This window comes from Panthera leo, chromosome F3 (assembly GCF_018350215.1).
Source record: "Panthera leo isolate Ple1 chromosome F3, P.leo_Ple1_pat1.1, whole genome shotgun sequence".
Taxonomy (NCBI): domain Eukaryota; kingdom Metazoa; phylum Chordata; class Mammalia; order Carnivora; family Felidae; genus Panthera; species Panthera leo.
In genome coordinates this window covers 35,133,861-35,161,822 of record NC_056696.1, presented here as the reverse complement: position 1 = coordinate 35,161,822, position 27,962 = coordinate 35,133,861, and the positions used below count along the sequence as shown (strand labels likewise).

At 40.8% G+C, this 27,962-nt stretch overlaps 1 long non-coding RNA gene across 1 annotated transcript; it reads left to right on the top strand.

Moving 5' to 3' along the window:
• Nucleotides 1–332: 332 nt before the first annotated feature.
• Nucleotides 333–27,185, top strand: LOC122212155. Its single transcript, XR_006199038.1, has 3 exons — nucleotides 333–393; nucleotides 14,892–15,034; nucleotides 26,922–27,185. It is a non-coding gene; the product is annotated as an uncharacterized LOC122212155 (long non-coding RNA).
• The last annotated feature ends 777 nt before the right edge of the window (nucleotides 27,186–27,962 follow it).

Sequence of the window (27,962 nt, the reverse complement as noted above, 5' to 3'; positions counted from 1 at the left end):
CTGGAACCCCGCGGCCACACACTATATGGAGAGGCCCCATCAGGGTGCTCTGCCTGATAGCCCCAGCTGGACCCAGCCTTTGTGAGTCTGATCAGGCACCAGGCATATCAATGAAGGAGCCTCCAGCCATCTCTTATTCCCCAGCTGAGGCCCCACAGCCGTGGAGCAGAAATTAACCCTTCCTGCTGAGCCCCGACCCACGGAATTCTCCAACCTGATGACATACTGGTTGTTTGATGTCACTATGCTCTGGGGGTCAGCGAGGGGGGATTTGTTACTCAACAATAAGTAATTCAGACATAGAGCAATATTTATATTTAGAATAAGAAAGCAATAGTGAGCCCTTCTTTGCGGATGTTGAGTGTCATGTGGTCTCCAGTGCAGAAACTATAGGTAAGCATCAAATCTCGAACAACCTCGGTTTCAATTCTGTGATTAGTCTATTGTGTCATTAGAAGAGCAGGAGTAAAGAGTGAAAGAAAAACAAAATAAACCCAGGCTTTGGCATCAGACAGATTTGAATGCCAAACTTAAAACGTTATCAGTTGTGTGAAAGGCAAGTAGGTTCACTTTCCTTGGTCTCAGTCTTCTGATCTATCAAATGGGATAGTAATACCTAATGCGTAGGGGTTGCGGGAGATAGCGAGTAAAAATAATTATAATGAACACATAAATAATTGCTATTATTCCCCAAAATATCTCTAGGGAAAGATGTGCACTGATTATAAGTGCATAGAAAATGGGAGCCTAAGCATGTGTGGCGGGGATGATAAGTTTCCGAAGAAGCTGTCCCCGAAATTAATCCTTCACATGACTAAGAATAACTAAGATATTCTCAGACTTTAGAATTTCAAAAATTTCCCCCGAATTTTGGGGACAGATCTAGGGGGAAACAAAAGACTTCTAAGAGCCTTATAATAGCCAAGACAATCGTGAAGAGAAACAGGTCTGGAGCTCTTGTATTATTCGATATTAAGGTCAATTATGAAGGTATAGCAACTAAGATCGTGTGGTTTTGGCGCAAGGAGAGGCAAACTGAGGAACGGAACAGACCAGAGAGTTCAGAAGTGCACCCACACGCGTTCGGTCACCTGACTTATAAAAAACGTGCTAACCCAGAGACTATGAAGAAAACAGAAGAGGAGTAAGAGGTGTGAGGAGGACAAGGATCAGGATCTCAGAACCAAGGGGACAAAAGAACTTCAGGGGGCCAGCGGAGATCAGCAGCGTCAGGGGCAGCCGGGGTCTGTTAAACCGAAAAGTTACCCCGGAGTTGACTTTCAAGTGACTGTTGTAACCCACGTGTGAGCTCTTTCAGCAAAGCGGACAGGGACCAGAGAGGAGTGGTTTGCAGAGCGAGTAGAAGCCATGCGCTGGAGACGGGAAGTAGAAGGTGCTCCTCCAAGAACTCCTGGTGAGAGGGGAGGCAAGACGTTCACAGCAGGTGTAAGTGACAGGAGTTTCTTATTTAGTCGTCAAAGACAGCAGCGGCTTGGGGATGTTTATACGCTGAGGACACGGCGAACGTTGGGAGAAAGGGGAACATACGTGCCATGAAAACATATGATATCGGCCGCCGGGAGGAAATTCAGTGTCTTCTGGGGAGAAAGGAGGATGGAGAGTCAAGAGTAACATGTGGATAAACTGTATTTTATGAATCGTTAAATGTCTCCAGAAACTATTATATTCACATTTCAGTTGAAACAGCCCCGATTCTTGGACATCCTCAGTTATCTCTCAAAGGCATTTTAGCTGCTTAAAAGTATATTTTGGAATATTTCAGCCATAAAAAAGGCTATAAAAAGTGATGTAAAGAACTTGTGAGCCTTCTCCCTTAAGAAAGAGAACATTATCGACACAATTAAAGACCCCTATTTGCCCTTTTTCCGATCATAACTCTGTCTCTCCTCACTCTGCCTGCAAAAAATCGCCATCCTGAGTTTGGTGTTTATGTATTTCTGAGCATTTCTTTATACTTTGAATACATTTGTATTCATCTCTGAGTGATATTTATTGTATTACCCATTTGTACATTTTAAATAAATGACGTTGTATCATGGGCTTTCTTGACCTTGGTTTTATCCCTCAAAATCTTGGCAAGATTTATTTGTGTTGACATATGTTTATTAATTTGTAGTGATGCCTGGTATTCTAATATGTGCACATATAATCTATCTTCTCTTGTATTGATGAATATTTTCAGTATTTTCCAATTATAAACACTAACATCATGAATATTCTTGTACATATGTGCAAGACATTATTGATGGTATATACGTACCGAGGGGTAAGATTGCTGGATTGTTGGGAAATGAACCCACTCAACTTTAGTACATATTCACAAATTGTTCTCCAGTGTGGGTGCCACTGTTGATAAATTTGGGGGAAGCCTTAGTTATTATCTCTTCAAATATTTCCTCTGCCTTAGTCTTTTCTTTCTGGAACTCTGATTATATACTTCCTAGAACTTCCTGTTCCTTCTATGCCTCTTTATTTCTCTTTCATAGTTTCTAGCTCTGGATATCTGAGCTGTATCTCAGATAATTTCTTCATTTCTACTTTACCATTCAACTAATTCTGCTAATTCTCTCTTTAGCTGCATCTTATTTTAAATCTATACAAATAGAAATGTATAGATTTTAAATATATAGATTTATCCAGTAAAAAATCTCAGTCTTATGCTTATGTTGTAAAACATATCACACATACAGAACTGTTGGATTGTGTCAAGAGATCTTTATATTTTCAGGATATTAATTATTTATTCGTTATATGTTATATAATATCTTCTCCCAGTCTGTGAATTGTCCTTTTTTTTTTTTTTTTTAATGGTTTCTTTTGTTGGGTAGACATTCTAACTTGTAATGTAGTTGAATTCATCAATTCTTTTCGGTATGATTTGTGTGTTTTACATCTTGTACGAGAAGTTCTTCTCTGTATTGTAGCCTTAAAGACATCTTCCTATGATTTTGTCTAAAAATCTTAAGTTTTGCTTTTTACATTCAGTCTTTAACCAAATAGGAATTGATACTGTTTGTTGCACTGATATTGGGACCCAATACTGTCATTTTGAATGAAGTCAATTGACCCAGAACTAATTAATTCCTCGTCTATTTTTTCCATTCCAATCTTAAATGCCACCTTCACTTAGACACATGTCCCATATTTCTGGGCTCTCTTGTCTCTTCCAGTCGCATATTTCTATCCTTGTGTCAATACTTCACTATCTTGATTACTCTACTTCCAAATAAATTTTGGTGTAGCCATGCAGTGCCAATTCTCTCCACCTCTTTCCTTTTCTTCAAAAACATCTTGACTCTTCTTGAACTTCCATTTTCCCATATAAATTTTAGAATCAGTTTACCCAGAAAAGCTATTCGGTTTTTTTTTGTAATTGTGTAAACAATATCAACTGTGAATATGGCAGTTTTATCTTTTTCTATATATTTCGTATAACATTTATTTCTTTTTCCTGCTGCACAGACCACAACAGGAAGTACGATGTTCAATGGAAGCAGCGATACCAGACATCTTTCTCTGTTCCTGATTTTAAAAGATCATCAACTGTCTCTGACATTTCACCAGGAAGAATCCTATTCTCTAAGTGTGGATCAATAGTTCTCAAACTTTAGTTCCCCAGCACTTCTGATTCAGGAGGTCCGGGGTGGCATCTGAGTATTTGTATTTCTAACAAGTTTCCAGGTGATACCATTGCTGCTGTCCTGAGGCCACATTTTGTGAATCACCGGTGTAGACATAACTTGGGTCAAAGATTGCTATTTTCAACCCTGCCGTCTATTCTCCTCTTGCTCCTTAGCAGAGAGCTCTGATTTTTCATTGGGAACATTGCAGCCCAGAGGAGACTAACAAGTCCCAGACTTCTAGGTCTTAGCCATGTGACTAAGTTTGGGCCAACAAAATGTAAAGCCAGGAGTCACATAAGCTGTCCAGGGGCGCCTGGGTGGCTCAGTCAGTTAAGCATCCGACTTCGACTCAGGTTGTGATCTCACGGTCCGTGAGTTCGAGCCCCACGTCGGGCTCCGTGCTGACAGCTCAGAGGCTGGAGCCTACTTCAGATTCTGTGTCTCCCTCTCTCTCTGCCCCTCCCCCGTTCATGCTCAGTCTCTCTCTGTCTCAAAAATAAACATTACATAAGCTGTCGAGAAGAACTCCTTCAATGAGAAGTGCTCAGGTTACACATTGTGATTAAACAAACCACAGAAACATAATGGATTAAAGCAAACGTTTTACCTTGCTCACAATTTTGTGGGTCAGGGACTCAAGAAGGGTTTGGCTGGATTGTTCCCCTGGCCAGGGCTGGATCGTCCACTCCAAGATAGGTTCTTCACTCATACATCCGATATCTCTGTGCTTTTTCGTCTCACTTCACATGGTATCTCTTCAGAACTGTTTTACAATGTTTGGGCTTATCACAGCCTGATGGCCTCAGAGAAGTCACGTTTCTTAAGCAGAGGCCAGCTGTAACGAGGCAGAAAGCGATCGCTTCCAGTTCGGTTAAGGATATGCCTCGAACTGGCGCAATGTTGTTTCTGCCATATCCTACCGGTCAAAGCAGTAACAGAACCTGTCGTCTTCAAGAGGGAGAGAAACAACTGCATTTTTGGCTGTAACATTGGAAAGGTCGTATTGGAAAAGAGCATCTAAGATTTCTATAGCCTTCTTTGGAAAAGACGAACTGCCACAAGGGGATGGGAGGCAGAAGTAATGGCTGAACCATAATGGCCACATGGGACCATGAAAGTGAAGCCAGACTCTGTGATGGCAAAGCAGAGAGGAGCCTAGGTCCCCTGTGATTCCATAGAGCTGCCATATCGTCGCTGGTGTTTGTCTGAGTATCATCTAATGAGAGAGAAATTATCTTCTTTTGATATTTTGGCAGGTTTCTGTTAACGTGTAGGTGATTCTGATCCTAACTAACTTAACACTTTTTAGTAGTCATATATATATATATTATATATATTATATATAATATATTATATATTATATATATAATATATATATTATATTATTATAATATATATATATTAATTATATTAATATTAATTAAATATTAATTAATTAAAATTATTAAATTAAATTAAAATAATTAATTAAATTTAATTAAATTAAATAAATTAAATTTAATAAAATAAATTAAATTAAATTAAAATAATTAAATTTAATTAAATTAAAATAATTAAAAATATTAATTATAATATTATATAATATATAATATATTATATATATAATATATATATAATATATAATATATATAATATATATATAATATATATATATTATATATATTAAATATTAAAAAATATATAATAAGTTGGTAGTATTTCCTCTTTGTCTATTAAATAGAAGTGTTTGTATAAAATCAGAATTATTTGGGGGTGCCTGGGTGGCTCAGTCGGTTAAGTATCCGGAACTTGATCTCGCCTCAGGTCATGATCTCACAGTTCATGAGTTGGAGCCCCGCAACAGGCTCTGCATTGGCAGTGTAGAGCCTGCTTGGGATTCTCTCTCTCCCCCTCTCTCTGTCCCTTCCCCGCTCCTGCGCTCTTTCTCCCAAAGTAAATAAACCTTAAAAAAACTAAAAATAAAAAAAAAATAGAAGTATTTGTTCCTTAACTGTTCTATAGAACTGACTGCTAAGTATCTGAATGTTGGGTGAGATTATATGTGCGAGTCAATTCTTAACAATTCATTCAATTTGCTTAATAGTTACATTAATACGCAGATTTTCTATTTCTCTTGAGTCAGTTTTGGTATGTAATATTTTTCCTTTTGCCCAAGTTTTTAAACATAAAAGTATATAATTATCCACCCTATTCTCTTACTATTCTAAAACATATCCTATAATTATAGTTATAAATGATTTTTAAATATTAATTTTTTTAATCAATCTAGTAAAAAATGTCAGGTTTAAGATTTTCAAAAACATCAACTTTTGGCTTTATTCTTTGTGTACCTTCTGTCAGTTTTTGTAATTTCTTAAGACAGCGCACTAAATTTCTATTCTTTCTGATTCTGTAATATAAACGGTTAAGCCTGCAAAATTCCCACTAATATCACCTTTGTTCATTAAACACATTTGATATGTACTATTTTATTATCCTTCAAATTTATGTGTTTTCCAGTTTCTAACTTGATTTGGTTTTTGATCTTTTATTTGTTTATGTTTATTTTTAATTTTTTAATGTTTATTTTTGAGAGAGAGAGGGAGGGAGAGAGAGACAGCATGAGCATGAGCATGAGCATGAGCAGGGGAGGGGAAGAGAGAGAGGGAGACACAGAATCCAAAGCAGGCTCTAGGCTCTGAGCTCTCTGCACAGAGCCTGATGTGGGGCTTGAACTCGCGAGATCATGACCTGAGCCGAAGTCAGACGCTTAACCAACCAAGGCACCCTGACCCAAGGACCTTTTACAAGTATGTTTTAAAATCTTCAAACATGTATTTTTTAATGTTATTTCGAAGAAATGTGTAATTCTATTTTAGTCAGAAAAGATAGTGTCTGAGATATGACAGCTTTCCCACTTACAGAGACTTGCTTAATGGCTTAATAATACAAATTCAATTTTCGTAAGTGTTCCACGTGTGCTTGAACACAATGTGTATTTGCCAATTGTTGGATTTAGAGTCCTATATATAGCCCCTGGAATAAATGTGTTAATTACGTCATTCAAATCTTCTGTTTCTAGCTAACTTTTGCCTGCTTGATCTATCATTTTTGGAGGGAATTGCATTAAAATTTTCCACCGGGTAGGTGGATTTTGCTATTTTCTTTTTGTAGTTCTATCAATTTTTTCTTTATATATTGAAATTATGTTAGTAGATATGGAAAAGGGTAGGATTGTTATTTTTTACAGTGAATGAAAACTTATCAATATTTAACGATATTCTTAATCTTTAGTAATTTTTTTACATCAAAGTGTATTTTGCTTGATATTAATGTAGCTATATGAGCTTTCTTTCTATTTAGTTTTTTCACGAAATACCTTTCTTCATCCTTTTACTTGTGACATTTATGCGTCCTTGCTTTAGGATGTGTCTTTTGTAAAAGTATAAAGCTGAATTTTCTAAAATCCATTTTAATAATCTCTGGCCTTTCATTGGTAGGTTTTCAGCCCACTTATATTTATTATGATTACTTATCCATTGGAATTTATTTCTACCATTTGTTACGTGTTTTCTATTCGTCCCATTTTTCTATTTTGTTTTTCTCATTCTTTTAGATTAGTCATTTTGCTTAACTCAACTTTTTCCCCTTACACTAATTTGGAAGTTTTACATTCTATTTCAATTATCATTGACACTAACTTTAAACTTTTCGCAAGTATATTTGATTTTACAAAGTCTACCTATATGGATCTCCTGTGTTGTCTTACATATTATTATACACCACTAATTTAATTTTCTCCTCAGACATTTATTTTCTCATTCAGCAATTATTTGTTGAGTGCTTACCATATGCCAACACTGTGCTAGCAGCATGGGACACATCAGTAAGCGAAATTTTCCAAAATGTGTATAGTAAGGAAAATTTTCTGAAATAAGGATTCTCATCCAACACCCTTATGAGGGCAGGCCTATAGTTAAGAGTTTTAGGGAAACTTATTTTGTGTTTCTCCTCTCCCTCCCCACACAAGACCCAAAGTCCAGACAGAAATAGAAAAATTCCTTTGTGATTCATTTTTGTATATAAGTTGTTAGAAATAGAAGCCAAAAGAGATCAAACTGCATGTATGTACACGCATTTATAAATACGTATACATACATACTTGTATATGTATACACAAACACAAATCTGGTCAAAATATATTTCTACATAGTTTAAAGATTCCTGTTATTTCCAGAGTTTCTGGCCAAACATTAAAGAAAAAAGGAAGAAAGAAAAACCAGCATGCCTTTTCTCTTATTTTCCCTCTTCAGATCACTGTCCTCTCTTGTAGCTAATTCTTTCGCGCATTACCTCCGTATTTCTAAATAACATGTTTCCATGACTACTTCTAGACTTTTCATTTTAGTCATTACACGTAAATCTCCTAGGTTGGCAGATGAGGCCGGGCTGTCTCTCATTTCACCTCCCCCATTATCCCGTTCACTCCTCTCGTCCCCACAAGATGAATTCCAGGAAAGACAGTTAAGTGTTTCATTTTATAACTATTTTATAACGATACAAATTCTATTCAGGCGAATCAAGCAACTTTAAAATCCACCCCCCCCCCTTCCTGAACTAGTTCTGTTTATCATCCCTGGAAATAACTAGAGTGTTGAGTTTTTATTTGCGTGAGCTCCTGTGCCTTTATCATCGACTCAACCCTAAATTCTTCACCCTTGTTGAGCTCATCTCTCAAGACATTCAGGTGCACCAAACAGTCTATCAATTGCATCTTCTTAAAGAAATATTACCGCCTTCAAATGTGCTCTGGGCTGGACTGGTGGCCATCTGTGTCTGAAGCACTGTCTCATCCTGGGCTGTCCCTACTCCCTCATCCCAGCGATTCTCTTTGTTTCTCTCCTGTGCTGGATTCCCTGTTTCCCGTGTCCTGTCTCCCTCTTTCTCAGCGTCCTCCCTCATTTGTGACACGTGCATCCTTCACCAGCTTTCTGAGAATCCGTGTCCTGGATGGAGGCAAACCTTTCCATATCTTATATGTTTGAAATTGTCTTTACTCACGCACTTAGTTTCGCTAAGAATAGAATGACTGATTATAAGTTGTTTCCTTTTATAATTGTAAAGGCATTACTTCATTGTCATTTAGGTCCCAGCGTTGGTATTCCAATTCTTGATCGTTGAATGTGGTATGTTCTCCTTTTTCTGGAAATCTGAGGGTATTTTCTTTGTTCCTTAGTGTTCTGAGAAGCCATCATGTGCCTTGGTGTGGGTTATGCTCATCTATAATGTTGGGTGATCAATACATCTTTAATCTGCCCATTTGGAAAAAATCTCTTGAATGATATTGCTGCTTGGATGTTGGACTTTCTGAACCAGTCTTCTGGCATTATCTGTTCAATAATATTTTCTGTCATGTATTTTTACTCTATGGTGATTTTCAGCTCTTTCATTGCATTTTAAACTTCTGCTAGAATGTTGTTTATTTCCAGAGTGCTTTTTAGTTTGTTTGTGTACTCAATGTTGTTTCTTTTCTTTTTCCCTGTTTTTGGCTTTCTATTGTTGTTTTTATGGACATAAGGTCTTCTCTTATCTCTCTGAGGATATTTGTAATTGTACCTTTTAAAAATATATATATTCTTCTTCCTGTATGGCCTCCATTTCCTCCAAGTGGCTTTCTTCTTCCTATTTGTTTGTTTGCTTTTTTTTTTTTGGTCTGTGTCTCTCGCGATAGAGTCTTTCTTTGTTCTCTGATGATCCTTGAGTCTCTACTCATCTTTACAAATGGAATACTAGCAAGCTGATTGGAAGCGCTGAGAAAGGGGGTCTGGCTTGTCAGCTGTGGTCTCCACAGCGGGGGTGTTCTGGTGGGATGTATCTTTGGAGGACCCCTGGCATTAGTTGCTTTCCTACTGTGCTTGCCAGAGGCCCCAGAAGGTTTTTCCCTGTCTTCCCTAGGTTTTTTGTCCTAGGTACTTGTAACCTGGGAACTGGTGGGAGAAGTGGCCGGGGGGAATCCCAGCTTTCAGTTCGTGCCCTTATTATCAGAATGATGCACCTGTCTGAAACAAGGGCTGGTACCTGGAGTCTAGAGACTTTGTGCTTCATATCTATCAGCCCCTAACTCTCATCATCTTGCTGCATTTTGGGAGAAACCATCACCTATGGCATGGTGGGATAGGACAAATGGGGTCAGGGTGGACATTTGGGGACCAACTGCTCTTCAAACAAACTGACCTTCAACCAATCATTTCATGTTTACCCTCAAATTTACCCCCATACCCTATAGCTTCCTCATGCCATTTGTGAACTTGGGGGAACCTTGCAATCAAAATTCTGCCATTTCTTAGCTTTCTGTACTGTAGGCTGAAGATTAAGTGCTCTAAGTATCTTCTGAGTCGGTGACCACTTTTCCATAGGTTTTCAAGCTTCCAGTATTTTTCCATTACTGATTCTCTCCTGCACTCTTCGTTCTTATGGTTTGTTCATTAAAAAAAATCTCTTCCTCTGATTTTAGTGGGGCTTTGGAAACGGTAGCAGTAAATGATGTATTTCTTCTCCATTTATATTCAGAAGTAGAGTGCATTTTTCTCATCCTCCCTTCACCAAGCAAGTAGCGTTTATGTGTCCACCAATAGTGTTCTCCAGAGGTTTTGGTTCCAGGCTCAACATTGAGTGGGCTTTATTTCTTCTCCTCCTTGTGGTCCTTTAAACCCAAACCTCCACTTGCCCAGTTGCAAAAACCCCTCCAAGCAGCTTGGTATGAGCACAGATTTATGATAGTTTTCCTATTCCTTTAAGGATTTCTCTTTGTATCTTATGAGCTCAACTTTGCATTTAAAAGGATGTCAATTAGGGGCACTTGGGTGGCTCAGTCGGTTAAGTGTCTGTCTTCGGCTCAGGTCATCATCTCACAGTTGGTTCCCGAGTTCGAGCCCCCCCAATGGGCTCTGTGCTGATAGCTCGGAGCCTGGAATCTGTTTTGGATTCTGTGTCTCCCTCTCTCTCTTCCCCTCCCCTTCTCATGATGTATCTCTCTCGAAAATAAATAAACATTAAAAAAATTAAAATAAAAGGATGTCAATTATATTTTATTTTGTTTTACAGCAGGAAATTTCAGGGTATCTGGTCTACCCTATGATTAAAGATGAAAGTTTCCTTTAGATTTTTAGTCTCTCAAGATGGGACAATGGTTACTCAAGCAGATAATGTCATATTCATTTGTTCATTTAATAAACATTAGTTGATCCCACATCCTGTGCTCGAAGCTATGCTTACAGCTACATGTGGCTTTGTCCCTGTTATACATGTGCCCAAGAGGACCGGAGAACTAAACAGAACAAAGCAGTTTTGCACAGTGTTGCTAACTGAGCACAAGAGGGCCTGCCAAGCTGGGAGGTTTGAAAGAACCGCACAGTCACATACAAAAGAGGGCAGGCTAACAGAGTCATGGCAACTGTGAAAGGAGACTGGGTGACACGGCAGGACATCGATCGCTGATCATTGGTCATTGGAAAGGGACATTTCAATCTGACACAAAAAGAAATGGGGATGTTTCCTCAACCGGAAGCTGTAATGATTCAATGGTGTTTCACCAGAAAATTCTGAGAGCTTTGTTCTGACCACTGGGTCAGGGAGACAGAGAGAGAGAGGTCGCTAGAGATAGAGAAACCAGCGAGGAGCAGCCATAACAGTCCATGGACTGATGACGGCTTCCACACTCAATTTTATTTTTCTTTTTTCGAGGAAAGGAAAGTTCATAAAGATCTCAAAAATTCCAAATGTATTTTTTAAAATTTTCATTTAGGATTCCAACTTTATTTCAACATCACAGGACTACTTTGAAGTTCTGTTATGGAACATTATCTAGAGTCATATGTTTGCCAAATATCTCTAAGCGACATAAAAATATTAAGCTCTTTGTAGTCAAAACGGCCTTTCTAGATATGAAAACTTTAAAACAGATTTATTCATAACACCATCTAATTGTGCTTTCACTCCGTGACCTCGGGCATCCTGTGTTGTACAAATCCAATATACTCCTGAAAATACTTTGGATATTGAAATTCCAAATAGCTTGAGCCCATATTTTCTTATTTTAAGTGAGAAGAATAAAAAAGCATTTCTTAAAACCCCCATCAATTTTCCCATATATCACTAAACCATTCTTAGGAATCTATGTAATAATCCAGGGAGGATTTCTAAAAGGTATGGTGGATTTAAAACATCAGTTGCATTTGGGGCCCCTGGGTGGCTCAGTCGGTTGAGTGTCTGACTTCAGCTCAGGTCATGATCTCACAGTTTGTGGGTTTGAGGCCCGTGTCGGGCTCTGTGCTGACGGTTCAGAGCCTGGAGCCTGCTTCAGAATCTGTGTCTCCCTCTCTCTCTGCCCTACCCCACTCACACTCTCTCTCTCTCTCTCTCTCTCAAAAATAAATTAAACATTGGGGCGCCTGGGTGGCTCAGTCGGTTGGGTGGCCGACTTCGGCTCAGGTCATGATCTCACAGACCGTGGGTTCGAGCCCCGTGTCGGGCTCCGTGCTGACAGCTCAGAGCCTGGAGCCTGTTTCGGATTCTGTCTCCCTCTTTCTGACCCTCCCTTGTTCGTGCTCTGTCTCTCTCTGTCTCAAAAATAAATAAACGTTAAAAATTAAAATAAATAAATAAATAAATAAATAAATAAATAAAACATTAAAAAAATTGTTTTAAAAGCCACCAGTAGCATTTAATGAACTCATTAGTGAGTGTGGACACAAGCTCTGGGTGCCCATGTTGTTCAGTAGCCCATACACATTATCTTGTCCTTTCTACCTGCGTAAGGGTTTTATATTCATTCCTTTCTCTCAGAATGCTCTTTTGTTCTCCTCTCTTTTTAGTGATGGGGTTTTCTAGAACTCTTTGGTTCATGTACTTTTCTCACAGGCTTTTCCACTTCCTTAGAAGGCATTTTCTTTCACTTACCAATGGGGGGAAATGATTGCTATAACATGCAAGTTTAAATAACGTAATCGACAAAGCAAGAAGAGGGAAGCCATTTTACAGGGGAAACAGAGAAGATAGACTGCAGGGCGCCCCATGTCCTCTTGCCCAGACTTGTGTTCAAATGATGAGTTTTTACTGGCCCCAGCATGCAGATACTTTATAGCAGGATTTCAATTAGGATAATGCATGTGAGGGAAAAATGGTTCCAAGTCATTACAAAGAATATTTGGAGAGCGTGATTCAGGTAGTAAGTTCAATGTCGGTATTGTGTTCTGTGTACCCACTGTCTTTTCCCAAGAGGAGAAAAGAAAACTAGAAGCAGGTTTTCTATAATTAGCAAAATAAATACAAAACACAAAAATACAAACACTAAAACCAGTTATATTTATTTAATGTCTTCTGGTTCGTACCCTGTCTTCTGATTAGACAACAAATCTTTTTGTGGAAATGACCTCATTTTACAATTCAATCCAGCAAATGATGCTGGCCGCCTACGTGGTGGCAGGCACCATGCCAAGCAAAGAGCTGCTTATGACACAGACCAAGTACCTCGGCTGAATTTGTAAGTTTGTTCCAGAAAGTGTTTCTTTCCCCCCAGTTTCCATGTCTGGATTCCTTGCATCTGCCACTAGGTAAACGGGTTGTTTCTCCATAGCACTCCACCTTCCCGAACAAACAAAACCTTTTCCCAACCATGACCAAAGCAGCAAACAGCCGGGTCATTTATACTGATATCCATTCCAAATGTGATTATTAAAATAAAAGCATAAATTGTTAGGTCACGGGTAATCACTGATCATTGTGTGTGATTCCTGTATATGTTGGAGAAAAAATAGAAATAAAATACGTAAGGACAAAATAAATATCCTTTCTCCATTAAACTTCGACTTTTAGCTTTCGTCTCTTCTTCTCCTAACCACACTTTCCTTATTTTACAAAAACAAGATTTCACTTTCTTAGATGAAGTTTCCAGGGTCAGAAAGTCCTAACTCTTCAAAGGGTCCCAGAAGCTTGGAGTTTCTCCTTTTCTCTGCTTCAGGGTTTCTGATGGTTCTAGGGTCAAAAGCCTGTAAGCGATTTCCTTCACTTCCTAGAGAAAGGCATTCTCTTTCACTCCTTGGTGCTCTGAATAGACTCTGACGTATTTTAACTGGCTAGCCAGACTTCCAGAGGAAATCTGGCTTTAAGCTTCCAGAACTGACCTTCCTTCCTTTTTTCTTTTCTTTTCTTTTCTTTCCACTGTCAGAAGAAGAAAAATCAGGAAGACAAGGGCGAGCAGCGACAAACACTTATATATCCAACAGGACAAAAAGTTCTCCCAGTGGTCAGGGTGGTTATCACTGACCCAGGCTGACTTCCTCCCCTCCCCTCCTTATCCCCTGAAGGCACCTAAGTGCAGTATTGACTGGGAGGCAGTTTTCACAGACTCCCCCAGGTCAGCACTGTCTGATAGCAATGTATTGTAAACCACATATGTGATTTAAAACTTTCTTGCAGCCATGTATTTTTTTAATGTTTATTTAGAGAGAGAAGACAGAGCGCGAGAGAGAATCCCAAGCAGGCTCTGAGATGTCAACAGCCCAACGCGGGGCTCAATCTCATGAATCCTGAGATCACAACCTAGCTGAAATCAAGATTTGATTGACTGATTGATTGATTGATGTTTAAATGTTTACCCATTTCTGAGAGAGAGAGAGAGAGAGAGAGACAGAACACGAGCGGAGGAGGGGCAGACAGAGAGGGAGACAGATCATCTGAAGCCGATTCTGAGCTGTCCGCACAGAGCCTAACATGGGACCCAAACTCACAATCCATGAGATCATGCATGACCTGAGCCAAATTGGTCATATGCTTAACTGACTGAGCCACCCAGGTGCCCCTGAAGATTCTTTTTAGATTCTTTTCTTCTTAAGTGCATTTTGCACTTAAAGCTCAGCAGATTTGTATGGCTTGGTTTTTATGGGGAATAAATGCCGCGTATGATTTTATAAATTTTATAGTTGGAAAGCATACTCATATACCTAAGTTGCTCCAAACATCCTTAAAAGTTTCCTCATAACTGAAAAATCATTCTCCTTTAATATTCACATCCACATTGATAAAACTGGGTCATCTTTTTAAAAGTAACTGCCTCGATTTAAAGCAAAAGGCATGATTTTCAAATCCAGGTCTGCCTAAGGAAATTCATTCATTCCTGTGCTAACTCAGTATTAACCCTGAACTCAAAATGGTATTGACATTGAAAAGCAGCTTTTGGTCAGTATTGAGCTTTTCATCTTTTTCTTATAGTTTCGCAGCCGGTTTACAGAATGCTCTCAATTACAATGAAGATCTTCTGCATATTGACTCATGAAAGAAAACTATAAAGATCATTAATGTTGATTTGATTATGAAGAGCTTCCATTTTAACTGAAGATTTTGCCTCTGTCTTGGTAGGTCACTGATAAGCTTTTCTTTTCTTCTGAGCTCCACATTTAGCTCATTGATATGCAGTATGATATCGGTGTGAAAATCTAAGTCATGATGCCATTTTTTAAATCTCTAATTATCGGGTATTTGGTAAATATCCCTTTATTTTCAAGAATGAAAGTTGGAATTGAGGTTAACAGTACAGTAAATGTTTGCAAAACTTTTTCACCACTCCAGAGTGTTGGCCACGAGCCCATTAGGTTGTCTCTTACTTCTTTCAACACTGCTATTCACTTCTAATGATTGATTGCATTTGCATGTATACACTGACTGATTTTAACAACTGTATCCAGGACAAATTTCATGGAGTCTGCTTTGGAAAACTGGGCATAAATATTTGTAAGATGTATCATACAGTGAAACAAAGAAATAAAGGAACATCAGTTCCTTTTTAAAAATTTCAATAAATCTGTGATTTGCGCTAACATGGCTGGAAAATTGTTTATTGTGTTTGAAACTAACTTTTTAATATCCAGCCAAAATTCTTCTTTGACAGATGTAAAATAAAAAATATCCATGCCATGAGCTTGATATTTTAGGCTATGAATGGACAATATTTCTTTATAAATTAAGAAGCCTTTAGAGACAAAACATACCCTAAGGACTCATTGGGCAGTGTTCTACCTTGTGACTCATTTAAAGCTAAAACAAAACAAAGCAAAACAGAACAAAAACTTGCAATTTTTCAGATTTTGAATCAATTGAACTTTGATATTGTTAAAGGGGTCTTGTCTTTTATAAGCAATTGTTTGGTGGCTTAATTGAAGTTCTTTTTGCGAAATATCTTTTTTTTTAGTATTTTCCTCATGATTTTCTAAAACATTTCTATAGCTGAAATCATAGTTTCTTTTACCATGTCTCCATCTAAAAATGTATGCATATGTACGTATGCATGTGCGAATCAAAGCAATTTTATATCTGGTGAAAGTGACAAGCGCAGATCCTATTTAAAACGTCTTAAAACTTCGTGACAACACGGGTACACCTGGAAGACATTATGCCAAGTGAAATACATCAGTGACAGAAGGCAAATACTGTACGATTCCACTTACATGAGGTATCTAGACTAGTCAAACTTAAGAAAGCAAAAAACTCAAGAAGCGAAAAATAGAATGTTGGTTGCCAGTGGGCGGGGGGAGGAGAAAATGGGGACTGGTTCAATGGATATAAATTTAGTTAGAACAGACGAGTAAGTTCTAGAGGTCCATTGCACAAACTGGTGCCTGTAGTTAACAATGGAATATTATGCACTTAAAAAATTGTTAGGAGGGTAGATCTCAGGCGTTTTTAACACACACACACACACACACACACACACACACACACACAGCAAAGGGACACAGGGAAACTTTTGGAGGTGATATATGTTTATTACATTGATTGTAGTGATAACATCACAGGTGTCTACATATACCCAAATTCATCAAATAAAAAAAAAATTAAAAATTTGAAAGAAAGAAGGAAAGAAGGAAAGAAAGAAAGAAAGAAAGAAAGAAAGAAAGGAGATTGTCTACAAAGGGGAAAATCTGTCTTAGATATCTGATCCTGATTTGAAGTAACTAATTTCAACAACCCTTTTTTGAATATTGAGAGGCAATTTAGCAAATTCACCGTGTATTTGGTGAAAATGTCTCTTACTGTTGCACACTTCATTACCTTTAAAAACATCTTTATACCACAATCAGCTTTCTCATTTGGCATCCCGTCAGCAAATCGCAATCACCATTCACTGTGACGTTTACAACGTATCATTTCCATGACAGTACCCGCTTCTGGACCTCTAAGCAATTCGGCGTCAGTGGTATGCCTTCATTTTTAAAAATTTATTTTGAGGGGCGCCTGGGTGGCTCAGTCGGTTAAGCGTCCAACTTCGGCTCAGGTCATGATCTCACTGTCCGTGAGTTCGAGCCCCGTGTCGGGCTCTGGGCTGACGGCTCAGAGCCTGGAGCCTGCTTCCGATTCTGTGTCTCCCTCTCTCTCTGCCCCTCCCCCGTTCATGCTCTGTCTCTCTGTGTCTCAAAAATAAATAAAAACATTTTAAAAAAATTTATTTTGAGAGAGAGAGAGAAAGAGAGAGAGAATGCCCAGGGGAGGGGCAGAGAGAGAGAGAGAGAGAGAGGGAAGGAGAAAATCCCAAACAGGCTCCGCGCTGTCAGCATGGGGCCCCACTTGGGGCTCAAACCCGCAAACCTAACCATGCGATCATGACCTGAGCCAAAATCAAGAGTCTGCTGCTTTACCGACTGAGACACCCAGACGCCCCAGCATGCCTTCACTTTGAATTTAAACATCAACTGTGTTACGATTAAAATTTCGATGTAATCACCGACGATGATTTACGGATATCACTGTAACTCGCGCTGTGCACGTAAAATATCCACATGAACACATCATAAGGTCACACTGGTGTATAGAAAAAAAAGAACTCATTTGAATTGAATCAATAGGTGGCCATCAGCCGCGTCAGTGAAACGCTTACAGGTAATACTAGAAACAGGGCACGTGCTCGACATGAACACCCTCAGGTAAGAGGAATGTTTCATGTGTGGTCCTACCAGGGGTCAACTTGTGTGACGAGAAAAATACTTTGCACGACTTCGGTTTTTACATGCAAATTATTACCGTGAAGCAAAATTTAAAAATGCAATGCCGCAGCAGCAGCAGTCGCATTTTGAGTGCTCAGTGGACCCCCGTGGCTAGTGGTCACCACCCTGGATGGTGCAGTCTCGGATTATGTGCTAACCATCCCTGGTTAGACTCCTAGCTGAATCTAAAACGCCTCTCTCAAGGGGTTTTGATTCCATTCCCTTAAGTGAATATTCAAAACCACACATGCAGAGATATTTGAAAAATATAATTATGCTATAATTCAGGTGGCTCCTCTAAACAAGGATGTAATGAAAGAACAATATAAATAAAGATTTTTAAAAAGTTCAACTTTCAGAAATCTAGCTTTCGCAAGTTCCACATTTTTGTTTATTACATATTGTATTAAATAGGCTATCCCATGTAAACCATTTAACATAATAAAACATAACAAGCAACGCGCCTGTTTGGGTTTTTTTTCCCCTGTGTCATCTCATTGCTGGTTATTTTGAGCCAAAAGAAGTTGGTGCTGTTGTCCTTTTGCTGTTGGGGTGGGTCGGGGGGAGGGCCAAAGGTGACTGATGTTCGGGAGTTGAGGCTGGGCTTGGAAGGTAGCAGACGTCCTCGTCAGCATCCCCCTCCCCATCCCGTGCCCCCATCCCTGATTGGCAGGGAGTGGGGCTTGTTCATCACAGGAGCTCATGATCTCGAGCTGGGGGCTTGCTAGACCCCCTCTTCTCTGACCACAAATACGGGGAAGGCTGGCCACTGAGTGGGGGACCTTACCCAAAGGGGAGCTTAGAGCTCACTTTCATGCACAGCAAGTTCATGCAGCTATTGTTTTGGAAATGAAAAAAAAAAAAAAAAGAGAGAGAGAAAGAGAGAGATCGATCTTCTTCCCTCTCTACCCTGATCCCTGTGTATCCTGAGCAACCTGCAGAAGGAAGGGAGCTGCTATGGGTTGGCCTTGAACTCCTTGTCCACAACCATAGCTGCTTCTGCCTGGCCAGCTGTGCCCATGAAAGATCTTCATATGTTCCAGATGACTGGAGTTTGAGTGAGGCATTATTTACAGGAAGTACAATTAAGGACTCTTTGGTCTTTAGCATTTGGGGAAGATAGCCCATCCCATCTTAAAACATGGAAGCCTATTGTTCAAATTGGGGATACAGGACTTAGAAACACTGTCAGGATATGTTGTCAGGAACACTTAGCATAAATGAGTAAAAGAGAGTTGTTAAGAGTAAAAGCTAGTATTTATTGAAAGCTCGCCATATCCTAACTATCTCATTAATCCTCAAAGAAACCTTTGTTGGGAATATTTTTACCTGTAATTGTGAGATGATGAACCTGAGGCAATGAGATGATAAATAACTCGTCCGAGAACATACAGCTGGTAGAGGATGAAGCTACGATTCAAACCTAGACAGTCTGAGTTATGCAAAGAATGCAAAGAATCTGATATCTTTGCATATATATGTCTCTATAAAAATAAGTATGATAGGGGCACCTGGGTGGCTCAGTTGGTTAAGCATCTGACTTCAGCTCGGGTCATGATCTCTTGATTTGTGGCTTTGAGCCCTACGTTGGGCTCTGTGCTGACAACTCAGAGCCTGGAGCCTGCTTCAGATTCTGTGTTTCCCTCTCTCTCTGCCCTTCTGCCACTCGTGCTCTGTCTCTTTCTGTCACTCAAAGATTAATAAAAATATTTAAAAAATTAAAAAATAAGTGTGATATATGAGATATGTATCTACATATCATGCCTGTCTATATATGTATAGGTATATGTCTCTATCTATATATTATATATAAATATATAATATGCGTCTATATTAAACATCTCCAGTATTGGAGCACCCTGGTGGCTCAGTCTGTTGAGTGTCCGACTTTGGCGCAGGTTATGATCTCACAGTTTGTGAGTTCGAGCCCTGCATCAAGCTCTGTGCTGACAGCTCAGAGCCCGGAGCCTGTTTCAGATTCTGTGTCTCCCTCTCTCTGTGACCCTCCCCTGTTCATGCTCTGTCTTTCTCTGTCTCCAAAATAAATAAACGTTAAAAAAAAAATTAAAAAAAAAAAGATAAGGTAACTAACAGAAAGTACAGTCGAAGGATGCAAGGAGAGTAAACAATTAGACACTTAAAGGGAACGGATTGGCACATATGGGCAATGAGCTGGCTATCAGCTTTCTGACAGTGAGAACAAAAGCCAAACACATTAGATTTCATAGTTTTCATTTTCTGACCATAAGAAGAATGAAATTCAGCTGCAGACAACTCGAGAAGGAATTAATGTATGAACCTTTAAATAAAGGGAGATAGGCAGCACTGTGGAAAATACCTAACTCTGTTTTTTTTTTTAAGTTTATTTATTTTGAGAGAGAGAGTGTAGTGGAGGGACAGAAAGTGAGAGAGAGAGAGAGAGAGAGAGAGAGAGAGAGAGAGAGAATCCCAAGCAGGCTCTGTGCTGTCAGGGAGAAGCCTGATGTGGTGCTCGAACTCATGAACCGTGAGATCATGACTTGAGCCGCGATCGAGTAGGACACTTAACTGACTGAGCCTCCCAGGTTTTTATGCGACACAGGAGAGTCAGGTAGTTGATTGTCATCTTGAGAGCCGCTACCCTTACATACTAACCTCCTACTTGTTAAAGCATCTCCACAGGCTGAAAAAATGTGATCCTGTATTTCCTTCAAGGCCTAAGAAGATCACATGTGTAGAACCTGGGGAATCTCTGATGGGTGGTTTATATGCTTTGACCCTCTCCAATCCCAGATGCCTAAGCAATCGTTGGGCACATGCTAAACACCTATAAATAACGACCCAAACCTCTAAACGATATAGATTTTTCTGGACTGAATGAGAGCTATCCAATTTTGATACAAGATGGGAAAGCAAGAAACATGTCCTTCTATGTTGTAATATTAAGATCTGGACTTGGCAATCCTTTTCAGGCAGGCTACCCACTGCAGAGTTGCAGGAACAACATGGGATGGGGCAGGGGAACAGCTTGGAATAATGCTTGAATGATGTCTGGGCACCGTTCTAAATAGCTCGATGAAGGAGACACCATTATCATCTACAATCTTCCAAGAGGAAGTTGAAAGCCCAGGGAGATCAAAGGTCACATATAAGCATCCCTGAGTGAGGAGACCCTGTTCTCGACAGAGGGCGACAGTGATAGGACTGCTTGGGAGAACAAGACTTTCATCGGACAACCTGCTTTAGGCGGTGACCACCTGTCTATACCTTCTCAAAGCGAACTCCTCTATTATTCTGTACTTTTTGCTGAGGAAGGCGTCTATTAGGCGCCACAAATAAGTAATAGTGTGGAAAAGCAGCTTAAATAGCAGAATGATTCCATTTAACCAGTGGGAGAAGATTGTATAAAATTGTTCTTTTTAAAATTTTGATGAATGTTTACTTATTTCTGTGATTTAATTATGCTGTAATTTATATTAATTAATGTTCCTTCTGGCAATAGCTAAAGTACAAATTCAATGGTTGCTTCAGACCTTTCCTAGGCAAAGACAATAAAACAATGCCGCTGGTTCAAAGGAGAAAGGCTAGCCTTCCTGTTTCCTAAGGCAGAGGGACATGCCCCTAATTTTCCTAGTATTATGAAGATTAAAAAAAAAGGAGCAGTTCTAGGTCATTGCCCCATTTGGTGCCATTTAAAATTGGTGCTGTTTCTGCCTTGAGAGTCTAACTAGTCTCACAGCGCTGTTTTCCCAAAGGTGCTGGAGAATGAGACACTAGCCTGAAGTCTGTGTTCCGTATTAAATGACGTTGAGTGGCCCGGGTGTCCTTGATGATTTCCCAAAGTGGAGGAAAACACTCTCTAACAGAGCTTTGTTCTTACACAAAGCACTTTTTAAGAGCGATCGTAGGAATGGGAAAGTGGGTGTAGATAGGAGGTCAAATGAGTGCCTGAGGGACTGTGGAGATCTGAGGGGCTATGGGAGAGTCAAAGATGAAAGGATTTGAAGTTTGGTTAGCTCAGGTGATGGGGCCACCACCGGTACAAGTAGGAAAGTTAAGAACCAGGTAGGTTTGGATGGTGGAGGGACTGAAACCACAGGTAGGAATCTATTTGCACATAGACAGTAGGGGCCAGTAAGTTTCTAAAAAACGAACAGTTGCCCACCTCCCTTGTTTAGGATCTGTGCTGTCACTTACTATGTTCCGTTAATATTGACATAACGTCAAGGGTCCATAACGGTCTGATAAAGGTCTGAAAGAGGCCAAAGGCTTATAGAAGTTGATATCGCCGTCTCACAACCCGACGCAATTTATAGAACCAATGCCAGGCCATTCTTCCCTCCGTTCAAATTTATTCATCCATTCAACCAGCATGTGTTTCTATGATCCAGGCACTGCAGGGACTATGCTAGGTGCTATGGATAAAAAGGTTGATAGCATAGGGAGCTTAATAAGAGACGATAAGAAAACAGGCAATAACATCAGAGTGAGTATGCAATGGTAGGGGTAGTGGAAAGAGCTCATAGGAGAAGCATCTAACTCAGCCCTGGTGAGCCAGAGAAGCCTGCCTAGAAGAGGTGATGTCCACGTGTTAACCGAAATGATGGGGAGCAGAGAGCTGGGGCAAGTGGCAAGGTAAGAGCTTTCCAGGCAGGGCAGTAAGCAGGTCTACACGGTTAGAGCAGAAAGGGGTATTCAGGAGCTGGGACTGAATTCAAGAGCTGTGAGATGCTCTCTACTGAAAGATTAGAATGATCTCTCTGCCTACAGTAGGAAGGATGGAGTGGGCTTGGGTAGTGCTTCAAGGAGTACTTTGTTGTCTTCTGATCAGCTGGGGACAAGAGCCAAGGGTTCCCACCTCAGGGAGGAGCATCTTGGGAAATCAGAATCGGAACTTTGGCCCCAGCACTGTTAGACTCCCACTCTGATGCTCTCACCTTCCGCTACCACTGTAGCGGCCCTTGTCAAGGAATTGTAAGAACCTGTATTTCAGAAGCACTTTCTTCATCCCAGCCCCGTTGTAAGCATCTCACAGTTTCCTCCAAACAAGCCTACGGGGTAGGGATTATTTTTATCTCCATTTTACATAGAAGGAAGCTGAAGCTCAAACAATTTGAGCGGCTTGCCCCAGATGGCACAGGTAGTAAGTAACAGAGGGAGGGTTCGAACCCAGGCGAACTGTCTCGAGAGCCCACACTTGTGACTGTAGGGAATAGGAAAAGGCAGGTGGCATTCATCGTTCTAACTGGGATGTTGGCGTATCACAGGAGAAGAGTCTGAAAGATAGAACCACGCTTTTTTGTGGGAAAATTATATATAATTTATTATATATAAAAAATGCCATTTTAACCGTTTCTAAGTATACAATTCAGTAGCATCATTCTTGTTCATACTGGTGTGCAACCATCACCACAATCTGTTTCCAAAAACATTTCCATCATTCCAAATAGAAACTCAGTACCCGGGGCGCCTGGGTGGCTTGGTCGGTTAAGCGTCTGACTTCGGCTCAGGTCATGATCTCACGGTCCGTGAGTTCGAGCCCCGCGTCGGGCTCTGTGCTGACAGCTCAGAGCCTGGAGCCTGTTCCAGATTCTGTGTCTCCCTCTCTCTCTGTTCCTCCCCTGTTCATGTGCTGTCTCTCTCTGTCTCAAAAATGAATAAACGTTAAAAACAAACAAACAAACAAACCAGAATCACAGGTCAATCTTTCCAGTAAACCATGATAAAGTTTATAAAAAAAAAAAAAAAAAAAGAAACTCAGTACCCATTAAGTAATAATTCACCTTTGTTTCTTCCCCCAGCCCATGGTAATCTCTACTTTCTGTTTCTATGAAATTTCCTATGTGTTTCTACGTATTTCATATAAATGGAATCATACAATATTTGTTCTTTTGCCTTTGGCTTATTTCATCTACCATAAAGTCTTCAAGGTTCATCCATGTTGTAACAGGTAACAAAACTTCATTACTCTTTATGGCTGAATAATATTCCATTATATTACGTACCATATTTTCTTTATCCCTTATCTGTTGATGGACACTGGGTTGTTTCCACCTTTTGGCTACTGTAAGAAAATGTTCTAATGAAAAATGCTCTAAGTAACCATTTAAATCCCTACTTTGGATTATTTTGAGTAAACACCTGGGACTGGAATTGCTCGATTGTAGGCTGAGTCTATGTTTAGTTTGGTGAGGAACCTCCAAACTATTTTCCACGGCGACTGCACCATTTTATATTCCCATCAAAATGTACAAGGGTAGAACTGTAAGACTTTAAAAGTGGAAAGGATCCTCAGTCTATTTAATGAGCTCCTTTACAGCTGGAGGGGTATTACTGATTTAAAAATTAGCCACCATTTTTGATCGTTGACCATATGTCAGCCGTTTATGTGTAACATTCCACTTAGTCCTCTCCAAACCCCTATTATCTCAATTTTACAGACAGAGAAACTGATGCTCAGAGAGGCTGATTTAAATGCTCAGTATCTCCCAAAGGATAAATGTGGAGCTAAGCTTTGAACTCAAGCCCGTTTCTAGTCTCAAGTACACTTAAGATCCTAAACACGGGGCTCCTCTGTGGCATGGGGTTACTTCCCGGAATTGGTTCTCAGTTTTGTCCATTCTCTAGGATGACTGCAACATGTTGTGTGCTAGCGAAAGCTTTTAATTCTGCCTGTAAATTTATTTACAGATTTACCTGGCGTGCGTACGTATGTGTGTGCTTTCGTATTACCTGGGTTCATGTTTTTCAAATGCAGCTTCATTGTCAATCAACAATGGAACAGGCAGGAAACAAAACACTTTGTTGGTATTGTTGACTAAATATAGCACTGGTGCTGGTTCTTCCTCTTCTGAACCTTCTCCAAAGTATTCCTCTGTGTAGCTATTGTAGTCTGATTTATAATAAACATTCTGCTAATTTGGATGCTGTTAGTAGTGGGAGAACTCATCAGCTTTTTACATCTGTCTTTTTGTCCTTCATGGGCGTGCTTATCACCCATCGCTTGTCTGATTTTCTTTGTTATAGATTGAATTTCCATATGCTGCCACGCCGTGCCTGTAGCCTTTCTTCCCAACCATCTCTTTACCGTGCAAGACGTTTCACACCCTATTGTGAAGCACAGGCGTGTGTTATCTTTAACCAATGATAACATTTCCCCCAAGAAATGTCCTTCTGCTTCTCCTCTGCTTTATAGGTGTTTGATTTCATTCATTTGTTCTGTTTAATGTCCTCATTACGTAACGTATTACAGGGCGGCTTCCTTTTTCTCTTTTGCTCTCTAAACAACTTGGTCGGCCGTTCTGGGAATCATATTACTTTTTTTTTCATCTAGGATTTTAAACTCTGTTATTAGTGATACCGAGAATTAGTCTAGCATGCTTCCGAGTCTGTTCTTTTTTTACTTGAAGAATGAAAGCACAGCCAAGAGGAAAAATAGTCCTTGCAAATGGTCCTCCATACTTCCTTCAAGGGGCTCTTCTCATTAATGTTCTCCTATTAGGTGTCTAGAAATTCTAGCTGGGATTTTCACTGTCGCTGGCTCGCCCGGCTGCCCCAGGCATCCTGCTGGTTGCTTTGGCTTTACAGAAGCAGTTGCTTACATTTGTATAAAGCCTTATACTTCATAAACCACATTGGAATACACCGTGTGAGTTGAGTCTGACTTAAATGCAGTAAGTAAGCTTTATAAACCCTGTTTGTGATGAGAAACTGAGGCACAAGGAGGCTAAAAAAATTTTCCGAGGCCACACAAACTAAGTGGCAGAAACAGTATGGACTTTACATTTTTTGCATATTTTTCTTATATTTTATCAGCACTTATGTATATTTAAATTCTTATTGGTTCCTAGTAATCAGATAGTGAATTAAAAAAAAAAAGTCTGAAGAAGATAGTGGTAAACAACAGGTGGAAAGAACCAGAGTCGAAACGAGGCAAAGATGGACACATTTCTAAGTCTTCAAGTTTGAGCTACGTGTTCTTCATTGACCTGTATTTGTGTCCAACGGTTGCACACAAAATCGTTACAAACTGAACAGCTGAAAACAACACCCACTTATTATCTCCGGATCTGGGTCTGGATCTGACCGGGTCCCCCACTCAGAGTATCCCAAGGCTAAGGTGAAGGTGTTGACCAGCCTGGGCCCTCATCTGGGGGCCCTGGGAAGGAATCCATTTCCACACTCTTTCTTGCTGTTGGAGAATTCAGCTCCTTGTGGGTGTAGGACTGAGATCCCTCTCTTGTTTCTGGGAGTCAGCAAAGCTACTTTTCTTAGAAGCCACCAAATTTCTTGACAAGTGGCCCCTTCCCTCTTCAAGCCATCAGTAGTGACTTGAGTCCTTCTGCTTGAGATCCCTGACTTCCCCTTCTGCGACCAGCTAGAGGAAATTCTCTGCTTCCAAGGGGCTCTTAGGATGAGGTCCTACCCACCTGGATGACTCTTCCTATTTTAAGGCCGACTGGGCATTTTAATGTAACCTACGGATGGGAGTCAGGCCCAGGCTCTTCACGGTTCTGAGGATTTTGCAGGAGGTGCAGGGGTGGGGTGGGGGCGGGGTGGAGTGAAACACCTTAGACTCTTGTCTTCTGGAAAAAATTGGCCCTGTTCCTCCCCACCATCTTAAATAACACCAGTGTCTGGTACTCCTATCGTGTGGCCTTCAGGGATCCCTAAAATCTCTCCAACACTCACTGCTGATTTCCTCTTCGAGTGTGGCCTCAGGCAGCCATTCCAGACTTCTGAGTGCTCTCAGACGTCTAGTTGACCTTTCTCGATGCTAGGCCCGAGAATTCCTAAACATCTTTATCACTCCCCTGAAGATCCTTTGGCTCCCAAATCCCGAAAAATCCCATTCTTATTCCTGACCCATCTCCTAATGCCCTGAGTGGTTTTCCCTGGCATCATTCACTGACTGGTAACCGTGGCTTCTGATTCTTTCCTCGGAGGCCTAGCTGGTGTCAGGCCCGGGTCCTGTCCCACTTCCCATGTAGCGTAAAATGATGAATGACACCTGGGCTCAGCTCTGGAAGCTACTTTGGCTTCCTCTCCATTTCCTGGTCGGATGAACATGAGCGAAGCTGTCTTCTTCCCAAGATCCTATGATCCACTTGGCACTTTCCAGCCACGGCTCGTTTCTGACATCGCAGGACTCAGTCAATACCACGCTCTAGAGATTCAGACTATGGTTCTCTCAAAGTCATCCGATAGCCCACCTGCCCCCGGGAGGGGGTCTTTCGGAATTGCAGCTTTAACATATTATGACGTTAGGTGTTCAACATCTTCCCAGGTGCCTCACTGCGTAGAAGGAATACGGCAAGCCTGCGAGGGAAGGAGTATTAGGCGCATTTTACCAACGAAGACATTGAAGCTCAGAAAGTTCAAACAACTCGCCTGAGGATAGAGAACTAACAAGTGACAGAAACACTCAGTTTGCGCCTCTTCCGTTCCTGTGATTGCTTGCTCTCAAGGAAAGAATAACACACGTCCGATCAGGATGCCATAAACACAGCGGAAGCGAGGTCGTGCTCTCACACTTGGGCTCCTTGTTGCCGGTATCCCCTATGCTTTTTTAAAGCGTGGCTTTAGGAAACGTTCTGCTGCGGTCGTTTGCTGTCCCTTCGACTCTCAGTTCCGTCAGCGCGGCGGCTGCGGGCACATCCCAGCGCAAGGCGGCACCGCGAAGGCTTTCCTGATGCGGCACACCACAAAGCAACCCTGCAGACAGTTGCCATAAAGTGCCATATGGAAAAATCATGTGTGGTGTGCGCGTTCGGGGCGGGCAGCAAGGGCGCCTCCTTCCTGCGGGGACCCACCGGGGTGGGGATAGTCTCTGAGCAGTTCGACTGTGCGTCTGGAGGCAGATCGAGGCACCCAGGCACACGTTTTGGCCAGACCCCCCCGGACTGTCGGGTGTATGACAGATCAACAGCGGAGGGGGGTTGTGGTTGGAGTGGATTCCTTTGCTCTGACCCTGGTTGGCTCAGCGCTGCCATTTCATTGTTCCCCAAGAAGGCTGTGGTGGCAAGTCAGTCTCAGTACCTGCCAAGGGCCTTGTTTACTTGTCAGGGAGGCTTCCCAGCCCACGGCCTCTGCCTCGGGCTGAGTGGGGCTGGCCACGTTCCATATCCACCCTCCTTACCAGGAGCAGGACCCTGATTCAACGACAGCCAATGCACAGACTGACCAGCGACCCAGGAGGAGGCCCCACATGAGAAGTCCTTCCCCATCAGAAGCTGTGCTGCTCAACGAGGCGAGTCTGGTTCTCGTTGTTGAAAATCTGACCTGGAAACCGGCAGAAAGTGGAAACAACAGACACAAAAAGGGACCG